This window comes from Hyaena hyaena, unplaced genomic scaffold, assembly GCF_003009895.1.
Source record: "Hyaena hyaena isolate Hyena2069 unplaced genomic scaffold, ASM300989v1 scaffold_1113, whole genome shotgun sequence".
NCBI lineage: Eukaryota > Metazoa > Chordata > Mammalia > Carnivora > Hyaenidae > Hyaena > Hyaena hyaena.
Genome location: NW_024081747.1, coordinates 366,756 through 394,027, shown reverse-complemented (window position 1 = coordinate 394,027; position 27,272 = coordinate 366,756). Strand labels below are relative to the sequence as shown.

General features: G+C 32.9%; 1 long non-coding RNA gene across 1 annotated transcript in view; it reads left to right on the top strand.

Annotated features, from left to right (window-relative positions):
* Positions 1-21,935, top strand: part of LOC120224145 — a 188,672-nt gene extending 166,737 nt beyond the window's left edge. Inside the window, exon 3 of the long non-coding RNA XR_005526484.1 lies at positions 21,673-21,935. This is a non-coding gene — a long non-coding RNA (uncharacterized LOC120224145). The remainder of the gene's footprint in view (positions 1-21,672) is intronic.
* The last annotated feature ends 5,337 nt before the right edge of the window (positions 21,936-27,272 follow it).

Here is a 27,272-nt window from a genome sequence, read left to right as displayed (position 1 = left end):
GTAAATAAGAAAGTTCAGAACATTTTTGACTGTTGTAGCAAAGAACTGCAAACAACCTAGGTGTCCCTTGCTATGAAAATGATAAATGAAATGTGGTATATGCATATAATGGGAGACAGAACATATCTCTTTCACATACACATATTCTGAAAAGCACTCTATAAAGTTTTGAGGATACATTTACATCTAAATAAGAAAATTGGCAATGGAAGGGATTGTAAAGTAATGCATTTAGTATACTAAAAATAGGAATGGAAGGCAAGGGGAATGGGACTGGAGAAAAAGAGGATAAAGAAAAAATAAAGTATGATTAAAGTAAATTAGAGGAAGATTTGGATGTAATGATGCTGATATTATGCCATTAACTTAATTCTGTGTACATTAGGTTCTAAAAAAAGAAAGAGAGAGAGAGAGAGAGAGAAGGAGAGAAGGAGAGAAAGGAAAAGAAAGAAAAGAAAAGAAAGGAAAAGGAAGAAAGACATTAAATTGAGAGGGAGAGAGAAAATCTGACATATGCTCTTTACTCATCCATTAATATTATCTAGTACTCAGTTATTTTATTTATTATGTGGAATTGAGTCCAATATTCTTGACAGTGTTCTTCTTAATACTGTTTTTTCAACTTCACATAGATAAAATTGAGAAAAAAGGAAAATACATGAAAAAATACTAGAGAAGACAAAAAATACCAAAAATAGAGATTAAACCCATTTTCATTTATTTCTGAATTCACACTTACTAATTAAATCTGATTAGGGGATAATTTATTCCAGTCTTGTGAAATAACTTGTTGTGTAATTAATAATTAAGAAAAATGACCACATCTATTGTACAATTACTACCCAGTACACTATGGGCTAAAAGTTTACATGTCTCGAGGCGCCTAGGTGGCTTAGTCGGTTAAGCGACAGACTTTCGCTTAGGTCGTGATCTCGTGGTTCGTGGGTTCGAGCCCCACTTCGGGCTCTGTGGTGACTGCCAGCTCAGAGACTGGAGCCTGTTTCGATCTGTGACTCCCTATCTCTCTGACCCTCCCCTGCTCACGCTGTCTCTCTCTCTCTCTCTCTCCTAGAAATAAATAAAACATTTAAAAAAAAAATACATGTCTCATCTCATTTATTTTTCACCACATTTCTATTGGTAGGGTGTAATCATTATTCCTATTGAATAGATAGAATAAGGCTTAGAGAAGTCATACAATTTTTCCAAGGGTATCCATATTGAAAGATAAAATGCTTCTTATTTTCATGTTCTGAGGTATTAAAGATATGGTGGACACTGTTGTTAATGTAAATGTTTATCAATTAGGGTTATAGGTGAGTATATATAATAGCTTATTAGGGCTACCATAATAAACTATAGACTTGGTGGTCCACACAACAGAAATTTATTTTCTCTCAGTTCTGGAGACTAGAAGTCTAAGATCAAGGTATGAGAAGGTCTGGTTTCTTCTGAGGCCTCTCTCCTTGTCTTGTGGGTGGCCACCTTCTTGGTGTGTCCCACATGATTATCTCCTGGGCTGTGTTGTCTGTGTCCTAATCTTTTTTTCTTATAAGGTCATGAGTCCTGTTGGATTAGGACCTACCTATAACTTCATTTTAATTAATCTCCTTAAAGGTCTCCCCTGCCTCCAAATATAAGGACTCCCAAGGACTTTACAATTTATGGGAAACCTAATTTCAAATATAAGTCCTCCAAAGGACTTTACAATTTATGGGAAACCTAATTTCAACCCATAATACTAAATATTGAGAGGCAGCTAAAGGATAGCCATTTAGAAAACAGACTCTACAGTCTGCTTGGACTCAAACTCTGCTCTATGGGATTTCCCTGACGTATGGCTGGATTTCTCCATTAACAAAGTGAGAATACAGATATAATCTTATATCAAATACATATTTAAAAGATCTTTCTCAATACATGTATTTATTATATTGCCTTGTGTATGTGAGTGATATGAATAAAATTTAGCTTAGAAAGAAAACCTACACAAAATATAAATAATTTCTGGGTAGGCTAGATATATATGGCACAAAGTTAAATTTTCCACCATGTATTGCAAGGACAATTAAAGTGGAAAATTTATACCAACAATCATCCATGATTAGACTTCAAATGTTGCCAGAATTCAAATTCTTATGGTTTGAGAAATTTACAAGAATGGTGGGGTTAAAGTTAAAATGTTTTAAGTAATTAACATATAATGACATAATGTAATACGTATAAAAGAATAATAAATATGTGACAAGCAATAGCAATTACAATAGCAAGATTTAGTTTAACAAGTGTTCACAATAGTTAGCTATTTACAATTCACTATTTTTGAGAATTCAGGATAAAATGTCATTAAATTATTTTTAACCACCAAATATCTAAGTTTTAAACATTTATGAGTCAAAGTTATTATTACCCAAAAGAATTATTTTATTTGTTTAACTGTATATTTGATCTTGTAATGCTGAAAAATGAAAAACAATGTTTGCTAAATTCAAACACTGAGTCATTTTTAAAAAAGTATTTTTATTTTACTCTGAAAAGTTGCCATAATTAAACTTACAGTAAATAGAATGCACAGATAAAAAAAAGAATACAGTATTTCTTGTTTTGGGAAAGACTCTCAGATCTCTAGCTTTATATCTAGACTTATTTTTTAATATATCCACTTAAAATGTTCTAATCCACTTGACTCTCAAACAACCTATAATCAATTTGTAGTGTTTTTACTTTGTGTGTTCATATATCTGTATTTCTTGATTGACTAATGAAAATCCTATATCTTTTTTCTGGTTTGCACTTGAACTTTTATTTCCAATTAAAATGTTTAAGTAAAAAAATATATATTTTATGCAGTAATTCTCAGCATTGAGTAGATATTACATATCCTAAGGACTAAAGGATTATAATTAAGAAGTGTAAATTAAAAAGTAACATTTCTAGGATTTATTATGTGGTAGTATTTAATAAATATGCTTCATTAATGGAGAAGTTAAGTACTTTGTTAATGATTACATAACTGTCAACATTCAATGATTACTTCATTATAAGTCATATAATATATACACGGCAATCACATATTCTCTTACTATTTTGCAACACTTTTACTTTTATATCCCGATTACTTTCTTAGAGTATTTATGTAATGAAGCTCTAGGGGAGGAAATTTTTTTCTTCTACACTGCTAGGTTCTATGGGTCTATGAAATAAAGTGACAACAGGCCAAGTAACAGAAAAAAAAAAGATGTACAGTGGACATCATAGGAAAACAAAAGTGAAATCTGCAAAAGAGATTTGGGATCTTCTCTATCATCTCAATAGGGGAAAAGGAAGAGGGAGTTAGGCAACTTAGAGGAGAGTGAGTGATCTTTTAGGGAAGATGAGTGAGCCCTTGGCAGAAAAATGGGAGCTCTGATAATTTGTGACAAAGTTTGCCTGAGTGTGGTGTGGACTCCTAGTCTCCTGTCCTGGGATAGGAGTCAACCTTTCCTTTTGATGAAACTCCCCAGAAGTTCACTGATGACATTTGAATTTCTTTCAGAGAATCTGTATGTAGGCAGATACCAGGAGTTCACAGAAAGCTTCTACCTGAATTTGCTGTTTTCCTATCTTCAAGCTAAAAATAATATACCAACACAGCACATTTTTGGTGACATTTTCTAAACTCCTTCAAGACAAATAGCATTGTCTTTTTCTTTTTCTTTTTTTTTTTTAAATGTTTTATTTATTTCTAGGAGAGAGAGAGAGACAGTGTGAGCAGGGGAGGGTCAGAGAGAGAGGGAGTCACAGACTGAAACAGGCTCCAGGCTCTGAGCTGGCAGTCAGCACAGAGCCTGACGCGGGGCTCGAACCCACGAACCGCGAGATCATGACCTAAGCGAAAGTAGGACGCTTAACCGACTAAGCCACCCAGGCGCCCCAGCATTGTCTTTTTCTTATCGAGCATGTGTACAGAGTGGAATGTTTTGATAATTCAAAGTCATTTTTGAGGAAGTTTGAATTTTTCCAGGTATACACACAAATGCACTTAATAGTATTTCCAAATAATATGCTGCTGAGGTAAAGGAACTATAACGTAGGAGTTCTAAAAATATTTTTTCAAGTTTTTAAAAATTTAATTGCTTATTTGAAATCAATGTCAAAATAACAGAAAAAGTAAAAAATTGCAAAAAGAATTATACAGGTTCACCAATCATTAAAATTCTCTTAAGTTTGCTCTTTGTGTCTCTCTATATGCATATTATTAAGTATTTTTTGGAACCATTTGAGAATAAGTTGCATATATTATGTCCCTTTCATAACATTTGATTTTCATATATTTCACTATTATCTGTGAAATCGATACAATTTTAATATATATGAATAATGTACTGCTATTGTCATTAGAGTTACTGACCTATTTATTATTTATTTGAAATGTATTTGGTGAGTACCCAATCGTGGTTACAGTCATGAACAAATTAACTAAAATCCCTGTCATTGTAGGATTTTACAAAGAATAAGTACCATGAAAAGAGGATGAGGGTTAGGGTAATGATGCACAAAGAAAGAACATTTAATAAACTTTTGTGTATCTCAGAAATCTGGAGAAAAGTGCATTTAGGCAAGAACTGAAGAATTATTAGGAGAAGTGGGAAGAGAGGATCTTAATATGGAGAGGACTGACTGCCAGAGCTTCAGAGATGAGACAATATGCCAAAGTCTAAGAATATATAATAAAATATGGTAATTAATAAAATTTATATAAACATAGAAATCAAGGATAAGCTTTGTCACTTGTGATCTCAAGCAACAGAAGCAAGAATACCTTTGTTCTTTTGTTTATAAATGTCAGAGTAGAGACAGATGGACTTTTTTGAAAGGTAGTACAGCTCTCTTCATGTTTTGATTTAAACAGATAAAGAGGAACTTTAGATAGCAGGCATTTCCAGGAGAGTTTGGAAGAATGACTATTGCAGTGAGGCAGTTTGTGAGATTTTTTCCAGGAAAGGAGATAGTCCCGTGACATATATGAGTTAATGTTCCCCATGAGCACTCTGACCCAGAGAAGAGAGATGAGTACCTACCCTTAGAGCCAAAAGTGATGCCCCCATTCACTGAGCCACCATTATGGAAGGCAGCCAAGGAGAAAAGACATCAGTCAGATGGATTGACCAGAGGCTCTGTGCTTACACAACCAGAGATGCCTCAGGATAACCTCAGGCCAATCTTTTTATGGTGTGACTTGAGATTGTGGAATCATGTAAAATGGCATGGCTACTAGAAACCATGTGTCCTGGCATTCTGTGAGAGAGCTGGAGACAGATGTATGATAGTCCTATTCCAGCTCTTTCCTGGACAAAAGTAAGCTGTGCATTTTGTGCTGCAGGCCCCTCTTTATAAGATGGGCTATCAAGAAATCTTTGGAAGGTATCTGTCCTTCTCTGCCTGACTTATTCCATTTAGCCTTACACCCTCGAGTTCCATTTACATTGCTACAAATGGCCGGATTTGATTCTTTCTCACTGCCATGTAGTATTCCATTGAATATATAAACCACATCTTCTTGATCCATTCATCGGTTGATGGAATTTAGGCTGTTCCATGATTTGGCTATTGTTGAAAGTGCTGCTATGAACATTGGGGTACATGTGTCCCTATGCATCAGCACTCCTATATCCCTTTTGGTAAATTCTTAGCAGTGCTATTGCTGGGTCATTGGAAGGATTTTGAATGCTTGCATTGAAACATAAGATGTGTGAAATTCAGGCATACTTGTGAAAATTCAAACACTCATAAAATTTCATGCAAATACTAATGACTTTACTGAAAATAAAGTCATAAAGCAAATCTCTGAGGAGGATTAGAGCTGGGAGAGTTCTAATATTACAACTATATAAGTATACATATGTACTTATCTTTCTGTTATGGTCCTTAACACAGTGTCCTAATTTTTGGCTATTTTCCTACCTCTTTAATTTACAATGTTATTTTAAAATGTTTATTTATTTTTGAGAAAGAGGGAGCATGGGTTGGGGAGGTATAGAGAGAGAGGGGGACAGGATCTGAAGTGGGCTCTGCCCTGATGGCAGAGAGCCCCGTACAGGGCTTGAACTCATAAACAGCGAGATCATGACCTGAGCCAAAGTCAGAGGCTCAACTGACTGAGCCACCCAGGCATTCCTCCTATCTCCTCAATTTAAAGGTGAGCACCTCATATCATTTTTCTCTATATTTTCATTGCTCAGTATAGCAAGGGAGCACTAACTAATGTGAGAATGAATAAATCCATTCAATTGTCTCAACATCATGTTTCGATTAGTATTGACTGAACTGAATTGTTAGAATTACCGTATTTACTAATTATAACACAATTAGCATCGAGATATTAGATTTTATAATATTTCCCAGTACGTAAAGTAAGAGATTTATATTTTAGCTATTAATTCAGTAAGCTAAATTTATAACTGAAAATAATAAATAGGTTATGGATCTATTCCCTCTCATCTCTACCTGCATTTTAGAGTTAAAGGAACATTTTGAGAAAACTTTTAGAAAGGGGATACGATTTAGATTTAGTTTCTAGAAACAGAGAGTTAAATGAGCTTCCAACTGAAAAACAACTGGAACTTTCCTGCCTCTCCTGGTCTGACCCACAATGTTAAAGCTTCTCAATTGATGGGTCATATTTCAGTTAACCATACAGAATTCTCTAGTCAGTTAGCTAATCAAATTTTGCTTCCCAACTGTAATGAGAATAAAGAAAGAGGAGTTATGTTTTACCAGACTGGGTCATTTAATACCCTGACCATGCTGGAACTTGAAGAAGAGATGAAATGTTCAGCAAATCCTGACTCATTATCTCTGCAAGCCAAGGTCTAAAGGGCAAGATTATTAGCAGTGACTTCCAAAACAACTTAATGTATGTCTCATGGAAATGGTCAAAAAGATCTTTTTAGTGAAGGGGAAGCGATATCATTTACTTTCAGGGACTCCTTTGCAAAAAGGCCAGAATGATAATGTAGGGCAAATGATTGTTTTAGCCTGCTGATTTTCAGGAAGTGAATTAGCATTGCTAGGAATTCTTTGTTTTATTTTATTATGTATAAGATGATTAAGTTTTTAAAGTTAGTTTTCTTGTAGGAATGTTTTAAACTTAAACCTTTCCTCATTTTCTTCTGCTCTATCAAGCGCTACAAAGGTAACTTGGAGAAAGAATTCTGTAAACCTGTCTGGAAAATATGAATTATTGGGCAGATGCTTGGAAGTAACAGAATTTAGTATTTTCATTTTAAAGCTTCTTATCTTCCAAGAAATCTCCACAAATTAATTAATACTACATTAGATTAGCAACTTGAGTCATATGCAAAGGTTTCAGACCTTTACCTAAAAGAAATCTGCTGTTCAAACTGTCTCTCTATGTATTTGTGTGAGCAAAAAGCAAAGATGGTATCAGTCAAAATTATCTATTTGATTTTTCTGGCATAGCCATTTTAGTAAGCATAGTTTAACATATATGGATGTAAGTAAAAACAGACTAAAAGAAAAGACTTGAAAGAACATCATCCAAAATACTATTTTCATTAATGTTCTTTAACAGGTACTGGTTGGGACGCCTGGGTGGCTCAGTTGGCTAAGCGTCTGACTTCGGCTCAGGTCATTATCTCACGGTTTGTGGGTTCAAGCCCCGTGTCGAGCTCTGTGCTCACAGCTAGCTCAGAGCATGGAGCCTGTTTCAGATTCTGTATCTCCCTCTCTCTCTGACCCTCCCCTGCTCAAGCTGTCTCTCTCTCTCTCTCTCTCTCAGAAATAAAAAAAATAAATTTAACAAAAAATAGGTGCTGGTTGGATGTAACATTAATTTTGGCGTACATGCATCTGTCTGAGTCCATCCCTCCCCAAGCTTGTCTGAATTTAAGTCATCAATAATGGACTGATCTCTTTCATCTCTATGGGCATTGACAGTGAAAAATGAGCAAACCAGTTGAAGTGAATATAAATATTATATGCCCAAATATTGCTTTTCATCTAGGTACAAGGGGCCAGGGATTGTGCTGATCTGGGTATATTCTACAACATTTAAAAGGCCATTTCAGTTTTTTCAAAATGATAAATAGGTTAAAGAGCTCAACCACAGACTAGAAACTTGAAAAACGTCTAGCTCTCCATACAAAAGAAAGGGACCTTCAAGCGATAAAAGGAGTCATAGCTTTTTTTTTCCCCCCCCTGGTAGCTTGTGAAGAGACATGTTTCTGTCTGCTATAGGGCTTTTGAGATGAAAACAAAATGTAGGCAAGTTAATGTTTTAGAATAATATCAATATACAATAGTGCATTCTTTGTTTCATTCTGACCTCTAAGACTACTTGCCTATTCACTGGCTCTTCATGACCAGCAAATTTGGTACAAAATCCTTAGACTTGGCATTTGAAGTCTCTACAGTGTGCATCCCACCCCGAAGCCCCACTCCCTGCCCCATAAATATCTCCCACAGCTCACTTTCAATCTACCCAACACAAAGTACCTGAGTCATTTTTCAAAACTACCCTGCTTGCCCTCACTTCCGTTCCTCTATTCACATCACACTCTGATAAATATGCTTACAGTTCCATACCTTCAGTGTTTCCATCTTCAGTAAACCTTACTTACCCACTTTTCTCAAGCTCCTTAAGCATGGACAATTTTTCTTTTTCTTTTTTTTTTTTTTTTTTTTAGCATGGACAATTTTTCTTTATTTTGCTTCGAGCGATATCTGCGTGTAGCAGGACTTGGTCAATAATTGTTGATTGAATGAATAATTCATTTATTATTATTTTTTGTAGCCTTTTTCATTGCTCCTAACTTTGTACATAGTAAGTAGGCATTCAATAAATACCCACTGAATTGTGGTTTTCTTTTTTCTTCCTTCCTCCCTCCCTGCCTCTCTGCCATCCTCTCTCCCTCCCTCCCTTCCCTCCTTCCTTCCTTCCTTCCTCTCTCTTAATGCTGTGTCTTAATCAGCAGATGTCTTTTATCTTTGCTTTTTTATTTAATTGTTTTAGTTATTCTGGATCATTAGTTTTCCATATAAATTTAAGAATAGGCTTATTAATTTTTATTAAACATCTCACTACAATTTTTCATTGGGATAGTATTAAATCTATAAATCATTAAAGGGAGAATTGTTATCAATATTGAGTCTTCCTGTCTATGAACAGTATGACATATCATTCAATTTGGGGGGGTCTTCTTTAGCTTCTTTCAACAATGTTTTTGTTTTTTTATACACATGTTGTTAAATTTATACCTACATATTTAATATATTGATGTTATTTTAAACATTTTGATTTAATTATTTCAAATTCCAGTAATTGTTAATATATAAATATACACAATTGATTTTTTCTTTTATTCTTGAATAGTATGACCATGTTTAATTCATGAATTAATTCTTGTAGATTTCTTAGGATACTCATGATGTTTTAATATAAAGTGAACTTTATTTCTTTTCAAAATGTTTGCATTTATTTTATTCTTAATGCACTGATATTAGCTTCTAGCACAATCTTGATAGACATGATATAAGCAAGTGATTGACTTGTTCCCAGTCTGAGGGGGAAAGATTTCAGCATTTCACCATGGAGTATAATCATAGCTTCAGGTTTTTGATAGATGTTTCACTGATGTTCTTTTGTATTTCTGAATTGCTGAGAGTTTTTATCATGCATTAGCCTTGAATTTTGTCAAATGGTGTTTTTGCATCCATTGAAATGGTCTCGTGTTTTTTTCCCCCCAATTATTTTGTTAGTGGGTGACTGTATTCACAAGATAAACCACAGATGTGCAACTATCTTATTCTTACTTGTTCATTTTTGGTTTTCTTTGCCAAAAATGTAAAAAAGATTTTTCAAGTAAGGGAAATTTGTCTATATTTTTTCTGTGTAAGTTTTGCATACTTTTGATATGAAGGTAATTCTGACTCCTTCTTCCTCTAATTTCTAGGTGTGTTCATATAGATTTCATACTATTTCTTTCTTAGATGCTTAGTAAATTTATCAATGAAAGCCTCTGGGTCTGGAGTTTCCTTTGTGAGAAAGTCTTTAATTACCAACTAAAGACCCTGAAAGGTTTAGGGGTAAGAAAATTTTCTAGTTTTTCAAGTCTATTTAGATAATTTCTGTCTTCCTAGAATATATTTATTTCATCTAAGTTGTTATATTTATTGGCAAAAAGTTATTTATAGTATTTCCTTATCAACCTGTAGACTCTAGATTATGTTTCTTCTTTCATTCCTAATATTAGTAATATATCTTCACCCTGTTCTTTCTTTATTAGTGTACCTAGAAGTTTATCAACTTTATTGATTTTTTCCCAAATTACTGGCCTTTGGTTTCATTGCTTTTCCTATCCCATTTATTCTGTCATAAATGCCATTGAATGCTGCTTGTATCTTTATTATTTTCTTCTTTTCATTTACTTTGGTTTTTAGTTTGTTTTCTTTGTCTAGCTTCCTAAGGTCAAAGCTTAGGTTGGGAATTCACAAACTATGGACTACAGGCCAAATTCAGCCTACTATCTACTTTTGTAGTGCCTGAAAGCTGAGTGAATTTTACACTTTTTAATAGTTGGATAAATAAAATTGATATTTTATGCAATTTATAGTTTCTATAAATAATGGGTTTTGTTTTGTTAAGAATATATCCATGCTCACACATTTATGCATTGTCTATGGTTGCTTTCACAATCAGTGGCAAACCTGGTAGGAATAACAGTGGACTACAAAGTCTAAATTATTTCCCATATAGTTCTTTACAGAAAAAATTGTGAATTCTTGGTTTAAATCATTGATTTTAATTTTTTATTAGTTTGTTTCTGATATAACAGTTTAACCCATAAATTTCCCCTTGAATAGATTTTCTAATACCAGTTTCATTTTAATTTAATTAAAATTACATTCTGATTTGCCCCTTGATATCTGCTGGACTCACGGGGTATTTAGAAATGCTTCATTTAACTTACAAATGTATGGGCATTTTCAGATATCTTTCTGTTATTGATTTCTAATTATTTTTTGCTGTAGTGAGAGAACATATTCTATGACTTCAATTCTTTTAAATTTGATGAGACTTATGGTACATGATATGGTCTATTTTGTTAAATATTCTACTTATACTTTAAAATTAAGCTATTTTAGGTTACAGTGTTCCATAAATGCCAGTTAGGTCGATTTGGTTGATATTGTGAAAATTTTTCTATTTCTTAAAAATTATGTTTCCTGGTGTTGTTTTATCAGTAACTGAGGAGGGCCTGAGAAACTCCAGCCATTGCTCTGAATTTGTCTGTTTCTCTTCTTGTTATGACTAGTTTTTGCTTTATGTATTTTGCAGTTCTGTTATTGTTTATGTAAACATGAAAGACTATTATGCTTCTTGGTTAATTTACTCCTTTGTCATTATGAAATGTCCCTCTTTGTCTCTAGTAATATTGTTTATTTTGTGATACCTTTCCTTCTGTTTTTGCGATAGCCTTTCTGGCTTTCTTACGTTTAGTGTTTGCTGTTTATATATTTTTCATTTTTTTATTTATGTTATATCTATTAGTGTGTGTTTTATAAATAGTGTTTCTTATAGTCACTCTTATAATCTCTGCCTTTTTATTGAGCATGTTTAGATAATTTACATTTAATGTAAATATCAGTGTATTCAGGCTATCATCTTATAATGTCTTATTTTTGTTGCATCTGTTTCTTATTTTCCCTATTTTCCTGTCTTTATAAATATATTTTAATGTCTCCATTATTTATTAATTAGATATAACTCTTCAGGTTTCAATGGTTGCTTTAATGTTTAAAATACACATATCCATCATATTGCAATCTATCTTGAAATAATATACTCTTCATGTGTAATGTACAAGATATATTCTTAAAAAAGAATGTTTAAAAAGAATTCTTTCTCATACTTTATACTATTATTTTTAAATAATTTATATCTGCAAGCACGTAAACCTTACAATGCATTATTTTTATTTTTATTTTAAAAGTATAATTATCTTTTTTAAAAATTAAAGATTAGAAATAATATTTTATATTTACTCACATATTTATAGTTTCTGGTTCTTTTAACTCTTTGAGGAAGATCCAAGATTTGTGTGGTATATTTTTTTCTTCTTGAAGAATTTCTGTTAGTATTTCTTTTAGTTTTGATTAGCTTATAATGAATTCTCTGCCTTCCCTTTTTCTGGAAATGTTTATATTCCACTGTTATTTTTTTGAAGAATATTGCTGTATATAGAATTCTACAGTGACAAGTTTTTTCTTTTATTACTGGAAAATAGTTACCAATATCTTTTGGCTTTCGTTATTCATTATGAGAAGATTCAATTGCTCTTTGTTTCTCTGTATGTAATGTGTCTTATTTTTCACACTGCTTGTTTGTGGAAATGTAGTTATATATTCCTTGATGCAGTATATGTGTTTTCAGTTTGTAGTTCTTTGAGCTTTTATAATTGGTAGGTTTATAGTTGTTTTTCCTTTCATCAAATTTGTATCTTCTTTAGCCATTACTTATTAAACTATCTTTATTCTATTTTAAGGTAGGGTTCTAATTATATCGTTTTACACTCCTTCGATTTATTCCACAGGTCCAGAGGTTCACATTCATTTTTTTTCTGAGCTTTTTTCTCTTTTCTTTATTTTGAATAGGTTGCTTTGCTCTTCTTTCAAGATTATTAATCCTTTCTCTTTTTTCCCCCCTACAATGTATAATCTACTTTTAGTGTCATTCAATAAAAATTTTATTTTAGGGGCGCCTGGGTGGCTTAGTCGGTTAAGCGTCCGACTTTCCGACTTTCGCTTAGGTCATGATCTCGCGGTTCGTGGGTTCGAGCCCCGCGTCGGGCTCTGTGCTGACTGCCAGCTCAGAGCCTGGAGCCTGTTTCAATCTGTGACTCCCTCTCTCTCTGACCCTCCCCTGCTCACGCTGATTCTCTCTCCTAGAAATAAATAAAACATTTAAAAAATTTATTTTAAATTATCTAGTTTTTACATTTAAATTTTTCTTTGTGTATTTTAAAAATGTTCCATTTTTATCTTATGTTCCTATTTTATGTTAAACATATATTTATAATTACAATATATATTTTAGGGTTTTTGTTTTATAATTCCATAATTTATAAGATTTTTGGGTCTTTTTTTGTTAAGTGAATGTTATTCTAATTATGTGTCACCATTTCTGGCTATATGACTTGTGTAGAATTTTGATTATATACAGAGCATTGTAATTTTTGCTTTCCTTTAATAGTGTGATTCGTTTTGTTTTTGTTTTTTTTTCTTTTGGCCTAAAATATTTTTTTTGTATTAATTTTATCCCTGCTTGTTTCTAAGCTTTGCTAGGGCAGGAATACTCATAAGAGTAGAAAGGTATTCACTTCACAGATAGCTCAGTCACACTCCTTCAGCATTGTCTCTCTTGGATCTCCCCTGAATGCTATGTGTTGTTACTAAAGAGTCTAGTGTGGTAGGTTAGAACTTGAGTATCTACTTATCCTCTCTAAGCCCCTGGAATCGTTATGCATGTACATCCTTTATGTTTCTTTGCCCTGCTTTTTAGTGTTTCACTCTAGGTATGCACAGCCTAGTACTCAGTAAAGATTCAAGAACTCCTAACAAATTTTCTTTACTTTTTCAACATAGCTTCCTCCTCTTCAGAACTCTGGCTTGCACTTCTAGCTGAAACAATTCTAAAACATCTGACTGTTGTATCCTCGATTCAATCATGTAAAGATGCAAAGGCCATTTGCTTCTTTCCTCTTATATTAATGGTCTAGAAATTGTCTCCAGACAATGAAATGAGGAATTGTATGTCCCACACTCTTGTTCAATGTATAGGGATAGTTTCATGTATTTTGTGTGGTTTCTAGTTGTTTCTGATGGGAAATTCTGTCTTTGTTTTTTCTTTATGGATAGAAGCAGAAATTTGTTATGTAAAATTGATACAAGAATCAATCTTAAATTTTAAATTAAAAGCCTGTATTAGTGGGAAAGTCTATGTGATCTTAGTTCTAACAATGAAGATAAGGCTTGAGATAATGGAAAACATGGTGTCATACAATTGTATTTGAATGTTGTGTTACAATAGGTAAGTTACTTAACCATTTCACTTTCAATGTCTTAAATTATAAAATGTTATTATTAAACCTACCTTATGCTGTTGTTAGGATTTAGTGAGGTGTTTTGTGTACATTTTAGCTTTGTCATTACCTTTACATTTGATTTATGAAATCAAATCAAATAAAATGTAATCTAAATATATTTGTTTACATTTGTTTTTGTTAGAGTTTGAACAATTTAATTTATTTAAATGTAAAAACCCCCAATTCTCAAATGTAAATGAAAAGAAAATAGTTTGATGTTTGCCATAAGTATAATTTTATTATGTCCTCTACAAGATCCAGTAGTAAATCAAGCACAAACCCCCAAGCAGATGACCTGTCAGCTACAAAGCAGAATTCTTTCATTTCCATTAGTTACATGTGTATCTAAGCTTAATTTTTACATTACATATTGTCTAAGTAGCAAGCTATTTTTAACCCAGTATGTTGTAATTTGCTTTCAGAGGCAAATTATTTTTACAATTACAGTATTTTTTGTTTCCTTCATTTTATCTATTATAGGCTCTTTTCTCTTAAACCATGATTAATGACAAAGGTGGTCACTAAAAATATGTAATGGAAAAAATAGAGTGCAGTCTTAAAATCCCTTTCAGTTTGATTGCAAATGTTGTCACCTTTACTCCACTCTCCTTTTCCCCTATCTTGAAGTGAAGAGTTGGAGGACATGACAATGTCTAAGAGATCATAGTAAGACATTTGTGACAAAAGAAAATCAAAAGACCTTCAGTAGCTAAGGATAAACTCATTATTTAAGCAAGCCTTTTACTGTCTGCTACGTGCCAGAAATGTTATAGGTTCTAGGGGTACAGTAGTAAACAAACAAACAAACAAAAAAACCTCCATCAATATGAAGATTAAAGCTAACACTTACATAGTCTTTGCTTTGTGCCAAATACTTTAAAAAATATCAACTCATTAAAACCACAGAAGAATTGTATGAGTTAGGTAACCTTATTATTTCCACAGACACTGAGGCACAGAAAGGTTATTAATTTGTCCCAAATTCCACACTTAGTAACAGGCAGGGTTGTGACTAAAACCTAATGCATTAGACTTAAAGATCATATTCTTATATGTGCTAGTGGATGGAGAAAGAGAGAAATGATATTAAATATAAAGGAATAAATATATAGTACATTAGATAGTTGTTCATGTTATGGAAGACAATAGAGCAAGGGAAGAAAATAAGGAAAATGTATATGAGAGACTTTTTTTTAAAGAGAATTATCAAGAAAGAGTTCACTGAAAAAGTAACATTTGAGTATAGGTGTTGAATATATATGTATATATTGTATACATATATATTCTATAATATTTCTATTATATTCTATTGTATGTTAAATGTTACATATATTGATTATATATATCCATGTGTATATATATATATATATAACGTTTTTGTTAAATTGATGAAAAAGACTAAAACTTACAAGTCAGTACAAAGATTAGTATATGACATTTTTCAGTTTGCAAATACAACATGCTTAGGGGCACCTGGATGGCTCATTCAGTTGAGCATTTGACAATTGATATCGGCTCAGCTTATGATTTCACAGTTTGTGAGATTGAGCCTTGTAATGGGCTCAGTGCTAACAGCACAGAACCTGCTTAGGATTCTCTCTCTCCTCTCTCTGTCCCTTCCCTACTCAGTCTCACTTTCTCTATCTCACTCAAATTAAATAAATAAACTTTAAAAAATATAACATGTTTAAATACAGCTACTCCTGTCAATCAACATTAATCAAACCAAGAGAATGTCTAAACCATTCAGATACAAATTAGTAATGAAAAATATTAGTGACTTCAAATGGGAACTAATGGCTTATTTTCTTAAGTTTCTGGATGATTACTAATGCATTGTATTGTGATCAACTCTGGTCATAAAATTGAATGTGATTGATCACTCTAAAGTATACACTAATGATGATTAATTGCACTGATTAAACACAACCGCTAAATCCTGCCTGCAACAATTCAGCTTGTTGCTAATGGGAAAAAGTCCACTCTACATATAATAATAAACTGATGCAACTTATTTTACCTAAATGTAATATTTTTTTTCTGGATTTGAATTGCATTAGGTGTACTTGCATAGTCCTCTAACTAATAATGACTGATATTTAATTTTTTAAATAAATATGTCTTTTACTATACTTGATCTTAGCCAAAAGGCCGAGAAGCGATTATATAAATATGTCTTTTAAAAGGCCATAAACATCATGATTTGGCCTATAGTAAAAAATGCACGTTGTAAGAAAAGAGTTCTGTTAACAGGAAGTTAGACTGATGAATTAAAAACAAATGAAGAGACAAGCCAAGTATCATTATAATTTTTACAATAATAGACTTCTAAAGTAGAAATATTGAAATTTCCTTGAAACTGGAATTAGAAATACTTTCAAAAAATTCAAGAATAAAAATATGTGAAAAATTTATAGCTAATACAAATGATTTAGACTTTTTATAGACTCAGGTAAATGGGTGGCATTCAGAATATACGCAAACAGGAAACAAAAAACCTCTCTACCACATCACATTGTTCATCAGTGAATACTGGCAAAAGTGTTTCACTGCTGATTGGATTTGCCTGACAGATCCAAGGAGGAGGAGAGCGTGGACAAGAGCCCTTCTCAAGAGGTTGCAAAGCCCTAAAGACTGGGACAAGTGCCAGGAAGAAATGAAAAGCTGAGCTGAGTGGGGGGGGAAATAAAGTCTTCTCTACAGAGAATATGTTAAGTCTGCCAAATAAACAGAATCAAATAGAGACATCGGCCAGATTTTGCTAACCAGGAAATTAGATTGATGAATTAAAAAGCCAAGTATCATTATAATTTTTATAATAATAGACTTTTAAAGTAGAAGTATTAGACAAAGAGATCTCATCATTTGGTATGAAGAGCTCTCAAACATGTATGTGTTGTGTTTGATGCTGCCAAAACGTTTATCACACGGCAGTTTTCTCAGTGACAGTCAGGCCTTTGATTATCGGCAGCTGCCAATCTAAAACTTTTTATTAAAAAAATTATCTTGTAGCACAATTGCAAAATAAATTTTTTCATTGATATAATGCATGCTTATGCTAATGAGTTTCTTCTGTGAATTATCAACTAGCAGTTAATAGGAATGGATATGAATTACACTTAAAACCAAATCGCATGAAAACAAATAAAAAACCTTACCACCAGATAAATATTATCCAATTCTAGAGCAGGAAGGTACAGGATTTCTGAACAAGTCACCATTAGAATAGATTGACAGATCAAAATGGAAACAAATGGAGCAGAAAAAAGATACTAGTGTATGAAATGTTTAATTCATACTCAAATCAGCAATGTAGATCAAGAAGAAAAGAATGGACTGATCATTAATATTGTTGAAAAAGTTGACTGCTGTGTTAGCTTTCTTTTGTAAATTTCTATAAAAATCACCACAAATTTAGCAGCTTAAAATAATACATACTTACCATTTTAGTTTCCATGGAACAAGGCTAGACTGCAATCCAGGTGCTGGTCAGGACTGCATTTTCATTAGAGGCTTGATTGAAGAAAGGTACATCTCTGAATTCTCTCAGACTGTTAGCAGCCTAGTCTCCTTACAACTTAAGAACTGAGTCCTCACTTTGTTGATGGTCTTTGACCAGGGACTACACAGTTGCTTGCTTTTCCTTGATGCAGTGCTCTCTCCATAGACCCGCTCATAAGATGGAAGCTTATGATACCAGGGAGTGGGAGAAGTCTTCCTGACAAGCACACATCCAAATATATACTTGCATATTTCTACAGAGAAGCACATACTTGCATGCAAATATATATATGTGTATACATATATGTATGTATGTATTAATGTATTTATGATACAGAGATATAAATATAAATAGATATATGGATAGATAGGTACATAAATATAAATGTAATTATGAGAGTGCCACATTTTATTAGTTACAAATCACAGACCCAGTCTATAACCAAGGCTAAGGGATTATACAGAGTATAATATAGGAGACATCTTAGGTACTGTCCAGCACACTACTCTGGAAAACATCAGCTCAGAATAACCTTTGTCAGTACACAACTTTTGTCTTTGTGGGCTTGAAACTTCCAGTGAAAAAGTAAACAAAACACTAAAAAAAAAGAATCATAAAATTAGAAGAACATATTCATTTTAAATGAAAAAAAAAAAAAAGATTTTACCTCTCTATAGGGTAACATTTCTTAAGTGTAGCATTAGCATCTGCTTCAGAATAAACTTTTCACTGGGATTCATACATGTTTGTCAGTTCTGGCAAGTGACAATGTGACATTTCTAGGTCTCTGCATGAAAGAAAAGCAATCCTTGGAAAGCTGTTTTGCAAAGACTTCTCTCCCATCTTCCTTTAACTAACATAGCCTATATGACAGTCACAAATGTCATTAAATTTAAGAATCAATGACAAGATACACCATTACTTTATGTTCTCAAAGGGAAAAATGGATAAACTATTAAGATACATTACTCTTAATTTGTTAAAAATTTTACTTACTAAAAGAACTCTTTTAGACTTAGTTCAACTACATGTTTTTCACTCTGGTCATTTAAAAAGAAAACATAGGTAAAATATTGGTTATGATGGACTTAATATTTATTTTCAGAGTCCAACTCTTTTTTTTAAATTTTTTTAAATGTTTATTTTTGAGAGACAGAGCATAGTGGGGGAGGGGCAGAGAGAGAGACACACACACAGAAACCAAAACAGGCTCTCCAGGCTCTGAGCTGTCAGCACAGAGCCTGATACAGGGCTTGAACTCACAAACTGGGAGATCATGACCTGAGCCGAGGTCGGACACTTAATCGACTGAGCCACGCTGGTATCCCAGAGTCCAACTCTTTTATATCACCAGTCAACTCAAAGTCTATGGAAACTTCATTGACCAAACACTATAGTAATCTATAGTGTATGAAAAGAAATGGAAATGCAGCTTATATTAAAAGAATATTTCATTCTTTTCTCAAAGCCAATGATATGCACATCAAATCAGTTCATTAGTTCTTATCTTGGGAAAATAAGAATCTCTGTGTTTTAGTGTTTCTGTTAAACGAGGCCGTATTGCTTTCCTAAGGGTGCCGTAACAAGTTATCATAAACTTGATGGATTAAAGTAAAGAAAATTTATTCTTTCACAGTTCTAGAAGCTACACATCTAAAATGAAATTGTAGGCAGGGATGCACCTTTTGAAGGATCTGAGGAATAATCCTACCTTGCCTCCTAGCTACTGCTGGCTGCAAGCAATTCTTTATGTTTCTTGTTATAGATGTATCACTCCAACTCTGCCTTTGTCTTTACATGACCTTCCTCTTTGTATCTCTGTGTGTCTCAAATATCTCTTTTGTTTCCCTCATAGGGACACAAGTGATTGAATTTAAGGCCCACTCTAAATCCAGAAGATCTCATCTCAAAATCCTTAATTACATATGTATATACCATATTTTCAAATAAGGTCACATTCACAGGCACCAGGGATTAAGACTTGGACATATCTCTTTGGGGGACATCATCCAACCCATTATAAGAGCCAATAATATCCACATTGAATGGTTCCTGTGTGTAAGTAATAGCAAATTCTAAATATAAAGAGCTATAAAATATTATTTTTTGTGTTTTTAAATCATATAGTTATGGTATTAGTATTGTTTTATTATTTGATTATTTAGTCACAGTTCTTATACAAAATTTATATTTTATCACAAAATTTCATGGATGTAAATCAGGAAGTGGAAGATGTGAGACACATGCTAATATTTTGAATGCACAAACAGGAAAATAGCATTTAGTTATGCATTTTATAATTGGAAACAAAACATCAGGTTTCTTAGAGATAAGAATGACAGATAACACTGTCTTTTGAATTTGACCATTCTTCCATTTCAATGAAAACATGTAAAAAGTTGATGGATTGTACTGGTTACTGAAAAAGAAGAGCACTTAAAACTAATCTCCTTCCTCAGTTGATATTTACATTTTTTTTCCTCAAAATTAGCCATATTACTGCCAAATATTTCATACTAAATAGAGATACATATTCATTTCTTGATGGGTTCAAAAAATAATTTCAATATCTTGGCTGTTAGTTTTCTATATATTTTAGTTAAATGCTCCAAAATTGACTATTAGTTTCACTTCTTTAAGGACAACTGATCTCACACATATTCTTAATTTTTATTCTTGCCATCAGATAAAAGTACACAGTGGAACTGGTAGCAGCATTTAAAAAATTGCTGAGGGAGCACTCTCCACAATAGCTAAAACATGGAAAGAGCCTAAGTGTCCATCAACAGATGAATGGATCAAGAAGATGTGGTTTATCTATACCATGGAATACTACATGGCAATGAGAAAGAATGAAATCTGGCCATGTGTAGCCACATGGATGGACCTTGAGGGTGTTATGCTGAGCGAAATAAGTCAGGCAGAGAAGGACAAATATCATATGTTTGCACGTATAGGAGGATTAGGAGGAACTTGACGGAGGAACAAGGGGGAGAAGAAGGGCGGAAATGGTGGGGGAAAGGGAGAGAGGCAAACCATGACTCTTGAATGCTGACAAAAACTGAGGACTGATGGATGTGGGGGGGAGGGGGGGATGGGCATGGAGGAGGGCACTTTGGGGATGAGCACTGAGTGTTATGTGGAAACTAATTTGACAATAAACTATTTGTAAAAAAAAAAAAAATTGCTGAGGGAAATTCCACATAAGTAAAAACCAGTAATAAATTTACTAGTTCCTATAAATGTTTTTTTCTGATCCATACTTTTGCTTAGGAAGGTCTGTATTTGAAGGTTAGCATAAATAGCTTCAAATATGTATTTGTGCACATACACAACTTTTGATATTGAGTATATATATCTCCATTCATTTCAAAGTTTGTTGGTACAAGAAAGCCACTTGCTCAAGAAATACTGCATTAAAGTGACCACTATCAATATTTTCATATAAAAATGTGGTATTAATATTGAACCAGGGTTTTTATGATTACCTACAGAAAGTGGACTTCTTTGTAAATATCTTACTGTCTTCTTGACAAGTCACCAAACTAACCCAGGTTATGAATCGTTAAAATTAGATACATTATATTGAATTCTTCACTGGATTCAGGGATTAAAGCAAAGATTATACTACTTAGAATTAGTCCAGTTGGTTTTAGAAATACAGTTATTCATCACTATAGAAAACATTTAATTTTGGTATCATTTGAACTCTTTTGTGTATTCAGAGATTTTTTAATAATATAAAATTTTATTATGCTTTATTTAGTTATTTGGGAAACATTTATTAAGTGCTGACTACATTCCATGCACCAAGTAGGAGGCAGTCAGCCACTAAGAATGCTCACTTCCCAGTGTTCACACCTTTGTGTAATCCCCTCCACTTAAATGTGGATTGGGTCTAGTGACTCATGTTTGATAAATAGAATAGGGCAAAATGACTGGGTTGTCATTTCTGAGATTAGGTTACCACAAGATTGTGATTTCTGTCTTTTTCATCGTCTCTTACCTTCTCACTCTCTTGCTTAGATGAAGCTGCTTCCACGTGTAAGCTGCCTTGTGGAGAGATTCACATGTAAAAAAAGAAAAAAAACAGATGGAGACCTCTGGCCATCAACTGGCAAGGAACTGAAGTCCTTAGTCCATCAACTCTTGAGGAACTGGTTCCTGCCAAAAACAGGTGAGTGAGCTTTGGAGAGGATCCTTCCTTCCTAGAGACTGGAGATAACTACAGCCTCAGCAGGTACCTTCATTGCCTCATTATAAGAGACCCTGAGCCAGAGGACCAGCTAAGCTGGTGCATATGAGCTGTGAGAAAATAAATATGTATTGTTTTAAGCTAAGTTTTTGATAGTTTTGTTATGCGGCAATAGATATTTAGCACACTACTTGTGAGTACTAAGATATTTAGCACACTAATTGTGAATACTAGTGAAAAATTCAGAAACAATATATGTAAGAAATACAGGAAGCAGGTAAAGTTGAATACCTCCACTAACGTTGGGATCATTGAGAGTATTTTGATGTAGTGATGTGTGTTTATATGTGTTCACGCAAATGTGTTTTTACACTTGATGTAAAATATGTGATTCTTTTCTTGAAACATACAATATTTGCCTCATAACTTTATTGGCATAAAGAATAACATTCTGAGAAAGCTCTTGTTAAATAAGAGATTATAGCACATAATAGAATTTCTATAGCCTGTCTGACCTGAAGTAGTGAGTTCTTAATTTCAAATACACTCCAGTATTATGTCTTCTCTCCCTGCAATGTTTTCTTCCAATTTTAAAAAGTGGATTGCAGATGTGACAATTATAGAAACTACACATGAGGCAAAAGAAAGATTGTAGCTGGGTAAGCAATTTAAGAAACAACCTGCTGTGTAACTTATTTGGACTCAGACATTGACTTGAATAAAAGCAATTATTTGGGATACATATTTGATGTAAATTATTTCTCATGCCTTGTCTTATTTTCGCAAATAGAGATAGCATTTATGGTGCCACATTCATCAAGCATACACCTGTTTTAGAAACATGAATCAGTATCAATCAAGTACTACATTTGTTACATAAATTGACAGTTTAAAACATGCAGTTGTAATGAATTTAAAAGATGGGGAAAGTATAAGTCAGAGTGATCAGCTTCCTTGAAAATGTTTTAGAATAACTCCAGGCAGAAAAAACACCTTCAGTTTGTCCATTACTGAGGGGTGAAGCTTGGGGGAAGCTATCTATTTAGAATTTTTAAACTGAAGCTGATAAATACTTTCTTCCTTTACAATCGTATAACTTGGAGTGTGTTTGCATCCATTAATATTTTGCTGTTATTTGGTATGGAAAAGCATATCTTACAACGATGACACTTCATTTTTCTAGATCAAATATAACCTCTTGTGGGAAATTGCCTCCAGCAGGCAGAGTTAGACATTTCTTTGTTTATATTTATAACTGCATTATAATTTTTTTTTGTTTCTTTTGTTACTTCTCCAAAACAGAAAATAAAGGACTGGAAATACTTGATTCTGTATCAAAATACACACAATAATCCCAAGACAAAGAGAGTTAATTATATTTTTCTGGGATAAATATTTCATTTCACTTACTTTTTTCTTGTTAGTGTACTGGTAGAAAAACATTAAAGATTTGATCTAGTAATAGAGCAATTAGCTGCTTTTCAAAGAAGAAATGCCACAAAAATACAAAGAAATGTTTTATTTATTTTTTATGTATTTCGTGGAGGTATATGCACTATCACATGTATACTCTTTCTTGTTCTGATGTAGAATCTGTATCTAGTTAAAGGAGAGAGACATGACATACTTCTCAGAATGTTTGACTTCATGGTTTATTGACTATTTTGTTGAGAATCCCTTCTCTTCCAAATAAAAGCCAACAAACTTTTTATGACAAAAAAATTAACTTCAGAGATTTATATATTCTTATCATTTCTTTAATAACTTAATATGTCTCTTTAATTAAATTATTGAAAACCTGTAGAAATTTTTAAAATGGACTTCCATATGTTTTAAGAGTTAATGAATTCATTTTTTATTCCTATGTACTTATGTTTTTCTTGTGACCACTAGGTACTAAGTATAAGGAAAAAGAGAATACAGAAAAAATTTATGTGGCTCTCCCATGTATTCAGGGGTCAATCTATGTGAATATCTTAATGCATGATATTTCCTTCACTGAAGAAATACAGAGAGTAAAAGACCTATGAAGTGTTACCTCTATTACTTTAAATAATTTATTTTATTTAAATTGTTGCCCAACAAGTTCAGCTACAGATATGCTCCATAGGAAACTGAATTTTAAATTGCTATCTCAAGTAGTGTACCAAAGATCCTTTCAAAAGTCAAATCTTTTTTAATTAAAAAAATTTTTAAGTTTATTTTTTGTTTTGAGAGAGAGAGAGAGAGAGCAAGTGGGGTAGGGGCAGAGGGAGAAAGGAGAGAGAGAATTCCAGCAGGCTTCACACCGTCAGCAGAGAGCCCCATGCTGGGCTCAAACCCATGAACTGTGAGATCATGACCTGAGCCAAAATCAAAAGTTGACTACCCAACTGACTGAGCCACCCAGGTGCCTCCAAATTGTTTTTTAAAAGATGAATATCAGAACACCATCTGTGGGCTTTTAATAATATATGTTATCTATGAAGATAATTCTAAATGAGGTCCTCTAAATATTTTTGAATTATGTTAACATTTTAATGTTATAGACATAAGTTGATTCTTTGAGACAAATATTTAATGTATAAATTGCAGTGTATTTCTTAAAAATCATTTACTTATTACATAACAATCCTACCACTTTCAGTGTTTTGGACTTATACTGCTTACATAGGGCATGGTCTTCATTTTGGTATAATTTTTGGGATCCCTTGAGACTATGTTCTTTTAATTTGTATTTGACTGTCACTGTGATTGAAGTAATTCTCACTAACCTTAACTAAATTTATGCTTCCAGATGGAATAACTTTTGTTAATAGAAAAAACCTGAATTAGTAGAAATGTCATCAAAATAAAAATTAGTTTTTATCATAACAATTGCCAATAAAGCTGTGAAATTATATTAAGAAATAGCCTTTACTTTGCCACCTCGTTAGATTAATTACGTAGGAATATGCAATTTTAACTTTCTGGGAAACTTACAAACAAAATCAACATTTAAATAATTTTAATAATTGATATCAGCTGATAGAACTGATAAAAATATGATGACCCTTGTTATGCAGATATTTGCTATATGTAAAGAAAAGACATAATTGGTATTGATTAACACTGTTTATATGGATTGGCTGCAATTACACAATCTATTCCAAGCTAATACCTGTGATTGATACAAATTGAAACAGGTGACAATCATTATTACATTGAGTGTATAGTTATATATTAGAAACAAGAAAAACAACATGACCACTGATGGAATGTAACCTTCCTAGTAACCTTTTATTTATTCCTATTGAACTCTATCCTTTAAATAATAAATTGCTCTTTCTTGTTATTGCTATCAAAAACTTTTATTGGAGAAAGGAAATTTTGTTTTACTTTATAAAATTCAATAAAAGCGAGGCTAAATATAGATTATTCAGGATTTTTGTGATTTCTAGAACTGCTTCTCAAATATTAATATATATAAAAATCACATTAGAAACTCATCAAAAAAATACACTTCTGATTCAGTACTTTTGGATAGGATCTGTATTTTGGCATTTTTAACAAACTCATTATTGTAAATATTGCTTGAAAAGCAAATTTTTAAAGAACAAGAACATACCCTACCTCCTATTTTGGGATTTAATAGTATAGATATGTATATATTACACCATGGCTAATAAGTTTAGATAATTATAATGAAACTATATTCTTCAAAAGCAATATCAAGATACTTATTTATAGTTCTTATTTTCTTTCAAAGAAGCATTTGTTTTTTTTTAAATTCCATTTACTAATGAGACTTCTTCCCTGTGAATCCAAAGATGAAAAAGGGAAACTTTCAAACTTTCTTACATTATAGTACTATCTCCTTAATTCATTATTTAGATGCTTTCCTCATTTGTCTTCTTAGTCTTATAGAACCTTCTAGAACACAGTTTTCATTTTTTTCCCCCTAGATTTGGATATAGGGTGTATTTGTATTTAGATCTAGAATAACTCAGTAGTGATTGCAGATCATCATGCTGGATATTACTTTTTACATTTGGGAAACAGAGGAATGTGATTTCTTTGTCCCTTCCCAAGTTGCTTGTCCATCTCTATCCTAAGACTTTCAAGGCAGTAATGAGCTCTGTGCCAAGGGGCAGCTCTGAAGTTTCCTTCAAAGGGCTACAACAGGGAACGTATAGAAGGTGTCACCTCAAGAACTAACTGCTTTTCCCCATTGCCTTTACCTGACTATGAATAAATCAATCAAAAAATAAATAAATAAAATTGTTACAGGAATGGTATAGCTAAAGTCACTGGTCTTTACAGTGGAGTCTGAATTGAATTTAATATTGTAATCTCCTTGTAGACAACATCTAGCTGCCCAAAGAAACTTTGGGCAATATATATGTCTGAAGAGCGAGAGCATATTCCAACATGAATGAGCTTAGGCCTTGAGAATATATTTGAAGAAAACAGCTCCACAGAATTCTATTTGAGGAGTTCTTACTAAAGAACCTAAAACTTCAATTAGTGAATATGAATCCCAACTGGGCATTCCCATTGACTTAACAATCTAAAGTCCTATGCTGTGATTATGAAGTTCAGATGCTCATCTGAAGATCAAATTTGAAGACAGAGGCTTGCCTATCTAGTGCTGGTAATACTTATTTACTAATGCTTGTATGCTCGCTCCCAAATACAGAATGCTTGAAAAATTATTTAAAATGTAGTATTGCCACTTAGGCTGAATTTTGTTTACTATAAACTGGATTATGAACACAAGCAATAAGAACATGGCAATATCCAGTTAAAAGGAGTTTACATAGATAATCCAGAAAGACATATTATTTTTGGATAATGAAATAAAATCATAACTAATTAAATCTTATAAGGAACCCAGAAACTCATTTATTCATTTCCCAGTTTGCAGATACTCTTATAGACTGGGGCTCAAAAAACTTTAAAAAATGTAAAAACCATTTTTAGGTTGCAGGAAATACAAAAAATGTGGAAGAGTAGAATTAGCCCTTAGATGTTATCTACTGACCCTTGGTGCAGACGGTGCATTAGGGATTCAATATATGAATAATCAATGATCAATATATGCTGAAAATAGGGTTGGATTTCAAAGGTTAGATGGGTTTTGGAAATGGAGAGGCCTAGAGGGAGGTGTTGTGCAGAGTAGGAATACATATATCTGGACATACAAGGGAAACGAGTTAGAGAGAGAGAGAGAGAGAGAGAGAGATTTGTGTATGGCCAGGGAGGAGACAGAGCCATGATTTTGAATGCTATCTAGAAGGCTTTTAGTTTGTTTTGATCAAGGATAAGCTCCTGTTGAGAACACTGCAGGGGGAGACCAATCTGATGTGATACCCAATGAGACAGTTTTACTAAAGCCTGGAAACCCTGTTAGAAGACTAGTTCAATTATCCAAGCAGGAGAAATTGTCTAGAAAAGAGGTGATCAAAATATA